Consider the following 14051-nt stretch of genomic DNA (forward strand, 5'->3'; position numbering starts at 1 on the left):
GACGATGGACTCTGAAAAACAAACTGAGGGTTCTAGAGGGGAGGGGGGTGGGAGGATGGGTTAGCCTGGTGGTGGGTATTGAGGAGGGCACATTCTGCATGGAGCACTGGGTGTTATGCACAAACAATGAATCATGGAACACTTCATCTAAAACTAATGATGTAATGTATGGGGATTAACATAAGAATTAAAAAAAAATAATAACCAAATCCATGTGTCCAACAATACATTGGACTAAGATATATAATTGAGAACAGACTCCTGTGAACTGGAATACCCCGTAGGAAAGTTTTCTCCGGGAGAGAGTGGTTCCTGTGGGGAAGGCCAGTTCAAGGGCTCTGTGGCACTCTTGGGGGGAAAGGGATGTGGGGCAGGGTGGAAACAACCTCTTTTACCCCTCACTTGTACTTGGGGCTAACTCTGCTCTATGTCCAGCTCAGAATTTGGGGGAATAGCTTTATTTACTGAAGTCTTACTCAATAGGCCAAGTATTCTATCACTGAACTTTAAAATCTGAAAGGTTAAGGTTCTTCTCTCCCAACATCCCATCCAAGGTCATATGTAAGTTCCCTGATAGATACCAACTCTCTCTCTACTTGTATATTCTCATTCACAGGAACTCATGGCTTCTCAAGACAACCATTGCTTTGTGAGAGCTCTCTATTGCTGCCAAATAGTTAAGCTGAAATCTGCCTTCCTGTAACTCTCCACTTGGAACTAGACAAACTGGGCCCCTCTGTTTTGCATCCATCTCCTTGTCTCATCTCACACCTGGCTCCCCCCACTCTGAGGGTTCCTAGTAGGCAATCAAAAAAGCTATGCTTTCTGCTGCCACAGGACCTTTGCTCATTCAGTTTTCTCTGCCTCTCTCTTCTCTGTTCCAGTCCACTTTGTGAATTTTGACTCTTCCTTTCACGTCAACTCAGTCATTTCCTGGGGAAAGCTTTCCCTATCCCCTCTGACTTGGTGAAATCTCCCAGTTACATACTTTCAGAATATCATTGTCTTAGATTAGCTTCTCTAAAAGCAGAGCCTGAGGTGGGAATGTGTGTGCTTATAATTTATTGAGGGAGTGCCCTTAGGAAAACTGGAAGGGAGAGAAGGAAGCAAGATAGGGAAGGATGGTGCACAAGAATGTGGTTTTGGGCAAAATCTTGATTCAGCCCGATCTGGAGGGGGGATCTGTGGGGTAAATTGAACTGCAGTCTGTCCTGCATTGAGGCAAACATGGAGGCATCTGTACTCCCACCCAAGTCAATGACTGGCCGTGGGCTGCTGGATGGGTTAATTTCCAAGCACTTCCTATAGGAGATGTCAATGGACAATTCTCTGGAGAAGGTTGCAGGGTGAGGCTTTAGGCAAAAACTGGCCACAGTGGCTGGGGGGATGGGTTCACTGACCAAATAAGTAAAAAGTATTCCAGAGGTCTGGGTGGGACACCCACAGGGGATGCTACAATCAGGACCTCCTCTTCATAGAATTTGCCCAAGTAAAACTTTTGCATTTACGTGTGTGATTCTTTGATTGAAATGTGTCTCTTCCCTTGGAGCATAATCGCTATAGGCAGCACCTGCATCTTTTTTGCTCTTACAGTTTCCAAAGTGCCAAGCACAGGGCTTGTAGATAGTTGGTATTCAGTAGGTATTAGTAGGTATCAGTAGCTGAGTAAATACCTGGATCAACAAATATATGAATGAAGCCTACTTCCTCTTTTAGATGCCTTTTTTACTTCCATATCTGTTTTTCTATTTATCAGCTCTTGGACACTTTCATTTCCCTTCTGTTCTACAGAACTTTTCTTATCTGGCTTTCTTGAATTATATTCTCCATCCTAAGAATCCTACATCTTGGTTGTTAACAAGCTGGGGTGTACAGAGATTTTCCTTAGATGCTTGTTCTCAAGAATGGGGTCAGCCTGCCTTGTAACAACTCCTTATTGTCAAGAGCCTCCAGGAAAGAGAAAAACAGCAGATATAATTTAGATCAAGGATCCCGTATGTTCCCTCAATGTTCCTTTCTGGATATCAAGGGAAACGGGTGAATTACAACTTTTTTGTTCTCTAGGAAAGTCCCATGGTAACTTCTCATTGATCTTTTGCTATATCTTACTACCCTGCCTTATACTATTTAGATTACTGAGGATTTTTATTAATTCTTGCCAATCTGCCCATTGGTTAATATAATTAATCAAATCCCACTGATTGCCATATAGGTTGTTTGGGGGTCAGGGCCCAGAGGCAATGGAGTGAGAAAAAGCTAATTTTTGATGGTAGAGATAGAGAAGCTGTTTAGAACCTAAAAGCCTTTAGGGAGTTGAAGGTACTGGACACTGGGCAGAAGAAGTGCTAGCAGACGATAGAAGGTTCCGAGGCACAACTCGTCTGGTTTAAATTCTAGGACTGACTCTGTCTACAGACTAGGTATGGAGTTCCCATGAATGCTCTGCCTTACAGAAGTGTGTGTGCATGTGTGTCAGTCAGCCGAAAATATTGGCTGGGATCTACTCTTTGCCAGGCAGTGTTCTAGGCACTGAAGATTTAGCAGTCCATGAGACACAAGTCCCTGGCTCAAGGAGAGTTCTAGCGTGTGTGTGTGCACGTGTGTGTGCACGTGTCCCTGTGTGCATGCATCCAGCTCTAAGATTTGCAGCTCTCTAAATCTGCTCCTGAAGCATGCAGACTCACTGGGATTTCCACAACTCTCCTAGTGCAAGTCAGAGCAGCACGGTATAGGGCACAGAACCCTAGCCCAGGAGTGAAGAGAGCTGGTATCCATTCTTAGCTCTGTACTGCCCAGCTGGGTCACCTTGGGAACTCTACTTAACCTCTCTGAGCCTCAGGTCCTTCATTTATGAAATAAAAGTGTTGGAGCTAATGATCTTGAGCTGTAGACCGTATACTGGGGGTCTACTATGTGCTGGTCACCTTTGTGATAGCTCATTCGATTTCATTTTTTCACTTAATTCTTTGTGGGACTGGTGTTGTCTTTTTTTTTTTTTTTTAAGATTTTTAATTTATTTATTTGACAGAGAGAGACACAGCGAGAGAGGGAACACAAGCAGGGGGAGTGGGAGAGGGAGAAGCAGGCTTCCCGCCAAGCAGGGAGCCCGATGCGGGGCTCGATCCCAGGACCCTGGGACCATGACCTGAGCCGAAGGCAGACGCTCAACGACTGAGCCACCCAGGCGCCCTGGGACTGGTGTTGTCTTTTATATATAGATGAAGAAACTGACCAGAGCCATTGAGCTACTTGTCCAAGGCTGCTTAGCAGCTAGCATCAGAGGAGGGTCAGACCTATTAGATCTGAGTCCAAGTCCAGCGCATTTGCAGTCACCACAGTCCACCCAGGCCATTCTTCAGTCCTTGTCCCATCATTATATCTGCTTCTCTCCTAGCTCTTGTGCTTGCCATCAGCAGGCAGTGCAAAGTGGCTTTGGTGGGGAGCCAGGAGACAGAAATGGAGGGAAAAGCGCATGAGGATGGCTACTGCCATCCTGTTAAAAAAATCTCTGACTCTACACCTTATCCCATGCTGGTACCAGTGGGTCAGCAGCATCAAGGAGAAAAGGAGAGCGTTGATAGGAACACTGAGCATGCAGGAGCAGGATGTAGTGATGTCAGCAAATCTGACATACACCTAGTGACAAGCACCATAGTTATTATGTTTCATAGTATTGAAGGATAAGTAGCAAATAGTTCCATAAGTATGATTAGTGTTAGGTTTTAGAAGTTAGGTGAAGCGCTGATAGTTTCAGAAGGAAAGAAGACTTGGCCATGATAGAAAATCTTGACATTCAGTGTTCCCCTGAAACTATTTGAGTCCCAGCCCTGACTTTCCTGATCGTTATTCTTGGAGGGGTTCATCTGGCTCCCTGACCTGCAGTTTCACCATCTATGAAATGGGCACAATTATGATAACTATTTTCCTGGGGTTTTGGTAAATTCTGATAAAGACTTGCCAATGGCAAAGTGCCAAGCAAATGTTAGTTATTTTCTGGTAGGCTTTATGCTATCCTGGTTGCTGGGAATATGAAAATGAAGAGGGCACTGTCCTGGCCTTAAGAACGCTGCTTTCTTGAAGCCCATGGGCCCAGGCTACCTTTGAGTTGAGTGTTCTAGTTGCTGCAGGCCACACAGTTTCCTATTTCCCTCACTTCCCACAGTTAATGTTATGCATAGGTAGACTGAGTTGATTTAAGGGACTATCTTCTTTCCTCCCTTGCAAACCTTCAGTCTCCCAGTGTAGATTTTCGTAATAGCAGCATTTGTCTGTGGCTGATGGCACAGTACAGAAGCACAGTGCAGAGTGGATTGCTGGCATGAATTACTGGTGGGGAGGAGAAGCCCCCCAGAGTGGTCTGGCCCAGCCATAGGGCCCTTCACTTTGTCCAGATAGAAGCGGTGAGTGCACCAAGACTGTGCATTTCTATTCATAACAACCTCCCTTCTTCTGTTAGGCAGAGAGCCCCATTTTGACTGCTAAACTCCATTATACCTAGGTGTGCCTACACAACTGAGTTCTGTGATGGGCATAGAAGTGATGTGTACAACTTCTGGGTTGTGGACATAAAGGGATGATGTCTTTACTCAGTCTTCTCGCCTTTCTCTAGGCCGGAATGTTGGCATGATGGCTGGAGCCATGGCAGCCATTTTAGATGCACAATGCATACCAAGAATGGCAGAACAAGATCAAAAGTGCCTGTGTTCCCAGCACTACAGAGACGTCATTATTGTTATTCTTTTAAAGATTTTATTTTTAAGTAATCCCCAAGGGATGTCATTATTAGTAATGGACTGCTTCCACATTGCTTGCTACATAAGGGAGAAATATATCCTATTTTGCTTGGGCCTCTATTATTTTGGCATTTGTTATAGCAGCTTTATTCTAACTAATCCAGTCCAAAAGGGTATTTTTGTCCTCTGGTAGTGATGGACACCTCCATACACTATGATAAGGTAGTTGTAATTTTGTGAAATGAGCTCAGACATTGATATTGCAAGATCATATTAGCATTGCCACATAATAACCGTTGGGCAAATTATTAATGTCTGTGTCTCAGTTTCCTCATCTGTAAATAATAATAACAACAGACCTAACAGTATCAACTTCTAACATTTTTTTGAGCACCTAGGTTGGCTCAGGTGCCATGTAGTTTGGGGTAAGTGAAATAAGAGATTCTTAAGTAACCGTAATATAAATTTTAATTATTTTAAACTTTATTATACATGCATAAGTGTTATTATTATTATTTTTCCCATACTTATTTCTTGTTAACTGCTTCTGGGCATTGACCACTTATGAGGCTTAGCATCCCCCAAAAGACCTAGTTCAAAACTGAGCATACAATAGTTACTTAATGAATGTGTGTTAAAGGCATAGCTTATCTTTAATACTTCTAGTCACAGAATGGCATTGTTATCTTGATTGTAAAAAACTTAATTGTGTTATTATATAACATAAAACTTACCATTTTAACCAATGTTAGTGTAAATTCAGTGTCACTCTGTCTGTTCATGTTATTGCTTGGCCATCACCACCATCTATTTCCAGAAAGTTTTCATCATCCCAAACAGAAATTCCATACCCGTTAAACAATAACTCCCTATCTCCCCCCTTCTTCCAGCCCCTGGTGAACTCTGTTCTACCTTCTGTCTCTCTGAATTTGCCTTTTTTGGTATATATAAGTGGAATCATATAGCATTTGTCCTTCAGTGTTTGGCTTGTTTCACGTGGCATGATGTTTCCAAGATTCGTCTGCGTAGTAGCACATGTCAGAATTTCCTTCCTTTTTTAAAAGCTGAATAATATTCTGCTCTACGGATAGAGCACATTTTGTTAACCCAGGACACCTGGCTCACCTCTGGAGTGGACAACTCTGTTTCTCTGGGGCGGCGCAGTGATGGGACCTGCCTGCTGTGTTTCGGCTGGAGGCGTGCTTGGAATATTGAAAATGCCTTTTTGGTGCCTAGACGCAACAACTGGTCCCTGGCACAGCCGTGAGAATGTTTGCAGTATGTTGCCATCTCCTCACTTTGCACAGAAGGACTCTAAGGGACGGAGAGAACATGGGGAGGGTGACATTGGAGTGTGTGAGCATGACATACATTGGTGCAAATGAATTTCTCTCTCTCTGTTCCGGGATTGCAATATGCCCAACGTGGTATGGCCGCCTGCATGAAGGGGCACCTCGCTTTGCTGAAGAGAGGCAGAGGCTGGTGTCTTGGAGCTAGAGGTCAGGCTTCCATCCCCCGGTACTGTAAGTGCTGTATGTGTCTGGCTGATAATCCTATGGTCTCAGTGCTGGCTCCCTGTTGGAGAAACAGAAGCTGATGACTTTGAAGCCGTGTTCCAGAAGAAGAATGTCTGAGGAATGTGGCCATTACTCCAACTTCTGCGAAATGCAATCGTAAGGGTTCTCACTTAGGTCATCTAGCTCCAAAGACATGGCTCCCAAGGCCTGCAGTTTTGATACTGGCTGTCAGTGGATGTTGGAGTCCCCTGTCAACATAGAAACCACTGCATGGCCTTGGAGTCCGTCACGTTGATCCTGCAGTCTGTGCTATCAGATTCCAGGATGATGGGATTTTGACTGTCTCTAAGTTTCAGACAAAGTCAGACGAGGACAGCACAGACAGGTGCTCTCATATGTCCTTGGTTTTGGGATCTGTCCCTTTGGGTTTCAATCATTCAGTAAATATTCAGATCCTTTTATGTATTGTGGTTTTAAACTTTCTGTTTTTACTGCTTGCCAGACTATGTAAAAGGCCTAATAAGATGCACTAGGGGAAAAAAAGGAGGTTGGGTTGTGTTAGGAAAAAAGGGACTTACATTTAATTTTTTGGTTTAACGGCAGCAGTAACAGAGTTTGTGGAATAGAATAGCTCCGAATCCACTGGCCAGGGTCCAGTGCTCTCATTTGTTTTGCTCGCTGGGTTTCTAAAAAATGAACTAGTTCTCTCTCTCTCTTTTTAATTGAAAAAGAAATATATGCATATTGCCTTAGCCTAGGAAACAGAGCTTGAAGAAATGCTTAAGTGCTGTTGGTTAGCTGGGAGGCACAATGACACGGTGGCCAGAGCGAGGCAAGAGGTGTGGAGGTGGGGAAAGACGGGAAGCACATAGAAGGTGCTGCGGTACTTCACACACACTTAGGTGGTGGGCTGCTACTTCACAAATGAGTCTAGACAGCTTCTCGGTCTCATTGCGGGGGGCGGGGGGGGGCGTCACTGGACGAGATGCAAGGAAGCACCATACCCTGGAGCAGTCCATCAGGGGGAGAATGAGGAAGAAATTTATTTGTTGGCTTTCTTCTACCTCCTGTACTTCCACAAGTGGAAGTTCACCCCATGGGTGTGATCGCCTCTCCCCTCTCCCTGGTTGCATCACCTGATGCCTTAGCAGCGGTGGAGGTCAGACCCAACCGTGTGGTGTTTCATCTGAAGCAGTGGGAGGGCCAGAGATACTGGCCCCGTGGCTTACATGGTGGAAGCAGTGAGTCACAGTGGCAGCAGGTGAACAGAGCAAGCCTCAGGGCTGGGAGAGAGCTGAAGCTACCGAATCGGGGAGCCCCTAAGATATGTCGATGTAGACATAGTAGACATTCAAGCACTACAAAAGAGTATCTAATAAATACATTTTCCTTCTACCACAGACCTTCACGTCACTGTCTATAGTTTGTCACAACATCCCACGTATACCAAATAGTCATCTATGCTGGTAAGATCGTCTCAGGATAAGCTTTTGCTGCTTGTAGTAGAAACCCTGAATCTGTGGCTTCAAAAAGACAGAGATTTATTGTTCTCCATTATAAAGAGCCAGAGGAAGGCAGGAGGAAGGCAGACAAATGGTAGCTTCCTGATTATCATTCTGCTCCATCAATCTAGTATGGTTTCTTCCTCAAAGATGCTTTCTGTTCTAGAATAGTTACTGGAGCTCCAGCCATCACATCCTTGTACCAGGCCAAAAATTACAAAGAAAGATGAAAAGGGTGTGCTCTCCTGGCTGAATTAGCTTCATTTAAGCAGTTTTGTCAGTGGCCTTCCCCAAGAGTTTCCACTTATGGCTCGTGACCATCTTCAGAAGTAAGTGGGGCTGGGAAATAAGGGGTTTTGACAGGTACTTTGCAGCCCAGAATAAAGACAGGGTTCCTATTTAATAAGAATTAAGGAAAGAATGAATACTGGGTACGCAACCAGCAGCTTCATTTTACACAAATTCAATACCTTTTTAAAATTTAATGTTTATTGTGATGTATATAGACTTCAACGATTTGAATACCTGCATTGCATTCTAGTGTGTGGAAATACTAAAATCTACTTAACATGTCCTTTGTGGGTAGATATTTAAATTATTTCCAGTATTTTGGCTATTATAAACAGCACTGCAGTTAACATCCTTGTATATATGTATTTACTCATTATTCAAATATGTCTCTCCAGGATAAATTTACAAATGAGGAATGGCTGGGTCAAAAGGATAACTGTATTTTACCTTTTACTATATATTGTCAGATGGCTTTCCAAAGTGTTGACATTAATTGACGTTACTTCACAGTATATACTACACAGCTTATTTTCTTCCAGTAAGCACTGTGAAGAGAACACAGATAACACTGTGTATCATCAAACTTTATGACTTCCTCTAACTTGTAGGTAAATATGGTATTCTGTCAGTCGAATTTCATTAATTGGTTCATGAGCTGCTTAAGTGATCATAGAAAGCCATTAATTCTACTTGTTTCCTGGCCCTAAACCAGTTTAGATCAATGAGTATTTATAATACTCTTCAAGATCCAGCAAGAAAGCTTTAAATTCTCAAATTGGAATCTACACTAGTAGATTAAGAATTAAAAAGTTTTTTTTTTTTTAAATAACAGCTTTATTGATATATGATTCACGAACCATAAAAATCATCCTTTTAAAGTGTTCGGTTTGGTGGTTTTTAGTATATTCACGGAGTTGTGCAACCATCACTACTGTCTAATTTTAGAACATTTTCTTCAGCCTCCGAAGAAACCCTGTTAGCCATTAACAGCCCTCCTCGTTCCCTCCCTCCCCACAGTCCTTGGCAATCACCTAGTCTACTTTCTGTTTCTGTGGATTTACCCATTTGTCTATTTTGGACATTTCATATAAATGGAATCATCCAATATGTGGCCTTTTGTGACTGGCTTCTTTCGCTTGGCACAATGTTTTCAAAGTTCATCCATAATGTAGTAGGTATCAATACTTTGTTCTTTATTTATTTTTGGTAAGATATACATAGCAATATTTATCATTTTAATAATTTGTGAACGTACAATTCAGTAGCGTTAAATCTATTCATAGTGTTGTCAACCCATCACCACTATCTATACCCAAAACATTTTTGTCCTCCCCAGTGTAGATTCTATGCCCATTAACTATCCCTCCCTACCTCCCCAGCCCCTGGTAACCTCTATTCAACTTTCTGTCTTATTGCTTATTCTAGGCACCCCATATAAATGGAATCATACAATATTTGTCCTTCTATGTCTAGCTGATTTCACAAAGCATAACGTTTTCAAGGTTTACCCGTTTTGTGGCATATATGAAAGTTCCATTTCTTTTATATGGCTGAATAGTATTCCATTGCATGTATGGATCACATTTTGAATCAATTTTATATATGTGAGGTTGAGGTGAAACATTTTTAAAACTGTTTTTATATAAAACAAGAAGTTTTCCATTCTATTTAAGCCCCATACATCTTCCCGTAGTTTTAGCTCATTTTCCTTCAGGAGAGATTTGTTCATTCATTCACTCATTCAGCAAGTATTTATTGAGCGACTTCCTTGTACCCAACTCAAGTGTAGAATGCAGAGGAGGATAAGGAATAGTCTCTATTTCCAATGAGCCGACAGTGGAGAAGGAAAAAAGGCAAGGTAACTAACAATTACTGGTTGCTACGGCAATTGGAAGGGCACTTCATTCTGAGGAGGTCAGGGGGATGTTTCTCTGGAGAAATAACGATTGACTCAATCGAGCATTGGACGAGTGTGGTGGGAAGGGGATGACATTCTAAGTGGGTGAAAGCACAGGTAAAGAAAGTCAAAGACACAAGAGGAAGCATGGTGCATTTACAGATGTGCCTTGAGGTTGTTACCATGTGAAGTATCATTTTGGGGATCTGTAGTACAGTTCTGGTAGAAAAACCAAAGGTGAGCAGACCCTGTCCCTGGAGGCCTTTGTTATAATACAGATGAGAAGTTATGAGGGGCCCAATTAACACAGAGGCAGTGGAAATGAAGTGGTAGGTAGGTTCAAAGAATATTTAGCAACATTGAACAGATGCGAGTTGGTGATAAATTTCATTTGACCAATGAAAAGGAGGAGGTACCTAGGATTACAGCTTCGGGGTTCTGGGGGGGACAGTATGGGAATGATCAGTTCAGTTTGTAAACATCTACCACATTTTTTTTTTTTAAGATTTTATTTATTTGAGAGAGAGAGAATGAGAGACAGAGCATGAGAGGGAGGAGGGTCAGAGGGAGAAGCAGACTCCCTGCCGAGCAGGGAGCCCGATGCGTGACTCGATCCCGGGACTCCAGGATCATGACCTGAGCCAAAGGCAGTCGCTTAACCAACTGAGCCACCCAGGCGCCCCAACCTACCACCTTTTAAGCAAACTTGAGCCAGGTCCAGAGCTTCCAAAAGGCTCCAGGGAGGGTAGTTTAAGTGTTCCCTTCTCCCTTCAAAATGCAATTCAGTTTTTCCATTTGACCTCTTAAATATGGAGTTTCTTATACTGTTGCTGACACATCCCTGTATCGGGCTTGTATTCCTCTCCCTTCCTCTCTTCTCTCTCCTTCCTTCATCCTCTCTCATTTCCCTCCAATATTCTTTTTTTTATATTTGTGTTGAACCAGCCTATGGCAGGCCAGGACAAGAAAGAACCCAGGACTTTCTATCCACCGCTGCGTTTCCCCACTCCCTCCCTGTGCTGTGGTTCCTCTCTGTGTTGGAAAACTCACCAGAACCCAGTGGATACAAAGGAATTCACTTTCTGGCTGGTTCCGTTGGTGAGAGCACTGCATGGAACCAGCAGATGCCTCACCAGCAGGAAAGGCTGTTGTTAGGATAGGAAATGCGGATAATTGGCATGCTTGCTTTCGTCTGCCAATGCTGCTCTGAAAACAAGCTGCCATAGACTGCAGCTTTGCCTCAGTGCAGCTGTGGTTCCCAGCACACAGGATCTGTTCTTTAGGAATTAGAAACACGTTGATCTGAGCTGTACAAGCTGATGGCTGAAGGCAGTCCAATTGCATATGTCATCTGAGAAGCTCTAACTAGTGTACTGTTTGGTCAGTGGGGCTAGTGGAGTGGTGACTGAGCCAGCTTTTTGCTGCTGCTTTTCCTTTGCTGTGACCCAGTGTTTCCAGCAGCACGGTGCTGGGCACACGTACCTCATCTTCAGGCCCAGGAAACTCAGGGGAGTCAGAGAGTCAAAGCATGTCTGTCTCCTTTGCTAGAGTGCAAGCTTTTTGAGGACGGGGGAGTGGAATTTACTTCTGTGTTTCCCAAAGCACCTTGCCTCAGGTAGTTCAAGTCGACTTACCTAAGTGGCCTCGTTCTGGGAAGGCGGAGCTTGGCTGTATCATTGCCTCTCCCTTTCCCCTGCCCATTCTCAGGTGAGCTGATGGGGCTTGGAGCAGGTGTTCAGGCTGCCACTTTCCCAGGATCTCTCTCAAGAGAGCACACACAGGATTTCCTTCTCCTTGGTGTCTGGAGATGGCTGCGGGACCAGCTAAAGAGGAGTGAGCTGGCCTCTCTGTGGGGCCTGGGGCACACGCTGACATTTCATGGTTGCCCACAAGGCTGAAGCTGGAGAACATGACTTTTCCCTTGGTGACCCTGATGACTCTGGAGGGAACGCCCCTCCCCAAGCTTCAGGCAAATGGTACTGACTTCTGGCTCGCTCACCAAAGGCTCACCTTCAACCCTTTATTAGTTTGCTCCTGTGCCAGAGCCCCCATCAGCCTGATGCCTCTGTTTGCATGGCTGGGGTCGGGGCGTGGGACACAAATTCATGAACAAGGAAAGAACCACAGCCACTGGATACAAAAGCCAAGTGGGATATCTGGTCCAGGTGACTCTTTCCAAAGCAAACTCCTTCCACAGATAAGGTAAGAAACAAATTTTAACAACAACATACAAAAAACCCACCCAAATCAGGAAAATTCTTAAGGCAATGAAACTAGAGCTTTAAGATGGTTTTATGGAACTAAAGAATTACGTTTTTTGAAGAAATTCAATAGATGCATTTTGAGCACTTATTACTGTAAAAAACCTTTTGCTGAGTGTTTTGAGGAGTATGATGACGACTGAGATTGCCCTTTTCTCAAGGAGTTCATAATCTGCTGAAGAAAAGAGACTAAAACAACTAGATGTGGAGAGCTCATATGAAGTAGGAGAAAGTGGTTTTGCACATAGAAGGAGCCATTAGTTGGAAGTGGCAGAGGAGAGCGGCCTCCCGGAGGGGGTGCTATGTCAGCTGGGGAGCGTGAGGGGAGGGCTGGTGGGGTGCTGAATGCTGGGCTTGGGGGACAGACCAGGGAGGCTGGAGGGATGTTGTGGGAGACGAGGTTGGAAAGTGGCTTGGAGTCAAATAGAAGAGGATCTTGATTGCTGTGGTAAGAAATTTGAGGACTGGGGGCGCCTGGGTGGCTCAGTTGGTTGGGCGACTGCCTTCGGCTCAGGTCATGATCCTGGAGTCCCGGGATCGAGTCCCGCATCGGGCTCCCTGCTCAGCGGGGAGTCTGCTTCTCCCTCTGACCCTCCTCCCTCTCGTGCTCTCTGTATCTCATTCTCTCTGTCTTAAATAAATAAATAAAATCTAAAAAAAAAAAAAAAGAAATTTGAGGACTGGGGTGATTCAGGAACAGTGCAAAATGCCAGCCACCTGAGGGGCTGCCCAGGTGTGGAAGCAGCATGAGGGACCTAGATGTTGGCATCAGGTGTATTTAGGCTTACAGGCCTGTTATATCCCTCACAGCTATGTGACCTTGGAGGCATCTTGCAGTTTACCCTTCTGTAATGGCGTTGCTGACGTAAAAAGAGAAACGCTGGAAGAACTAGGAATAACGTACGTAAAGGGTGTTTGGTAGGTCATGACCTCTTGGTGTAGGTCGGCTGCCTGAATAAACTCAGAGAGAGGCATGGGTATGTTTTTTTGTTTCTTTGTTTTTGTCATTTATTTGTCAGAGAGAGAGAGTGAGAGAGAGCACAAGCAGGGGGAGCAGCAGAGGGAGAAGCAGGCTTCCTGCTGAGGAGGGAGCCCGATGCGAGCCTCGATCCTAGGACCCTGGGATCATGACCTGAGCCGAAGGCAGACGCTTAACCGACTGAGCCACCCAGGCGTCCCGAGGGATGGGTATGTTACCTTCACTTTATAGTTGGAATGTTTGAGGTTGAAAGAGTTTAAAATAGCTATCTAAGCTGCCCGAGGAAAAGTAAAAATTCTGGTCTGGATTCCAGCCCAGAGCCCACATTCTTCCTTTTGAAATATACTGCTTCATGGAGAGAAAACCAACATGGGGACGGGTAATATGTTACGGCGTGTGTCACTGCCCTCAAGGAGTTGACCCTCCGGCCCTTCTAACATGGGAAGTTGGACTGTGAAACAGGGTTGTGGTGCTGGGGGCGCTCAGAGGAGGTGTAGTCCCTGTGAGAGGCCACGGTGATGGGGCGCCGCTGGATTTCGTTGAAGAAAGGGAATTCCAGGGTGGTGTGTGCTGTGAGTGCTGCCCAAGATGCAAGGCAGGGCGACAGGCCTGGTCCTCTCACCCAACTTGGAATGACTTGGAAGGGTGCCTCAGCCTCAAGTCCCCGCACCCCAGCCTCGCTCAGCTGAGGCCCTCCTTGGGGTTGCATCACAGCTCAGCCTCTCTCCTCCCTCTCCTGCTGCTTCCCCGCAGCCTGCCACAGGTACTGACCTGAGAGTGCTCCCCGTCGGACATCAGCAAGCTAATCCGTGTCTCATTCCGCTTCCTGGGGGATCCCCACTTGTGCTATTCAGATTCAGATAATAACCTG

The sequence above is a fragment of the Leptonychotes weddellii genome, chromosome 4 (genome assembly GCF_054177405.1).
Source record: "Leptonychotes weddellii isolate Sample4059 chromosome 4, ASM5417740v2, whole genome shotgun sequence".
Classification (NCBI taxonomy): domain Eukaryota; kingdom Metazoa; phylum Chordata; class Mammalia; order Carnivora; family Phocidae; genus Leptonychotes; species Leptonychotes weddellii.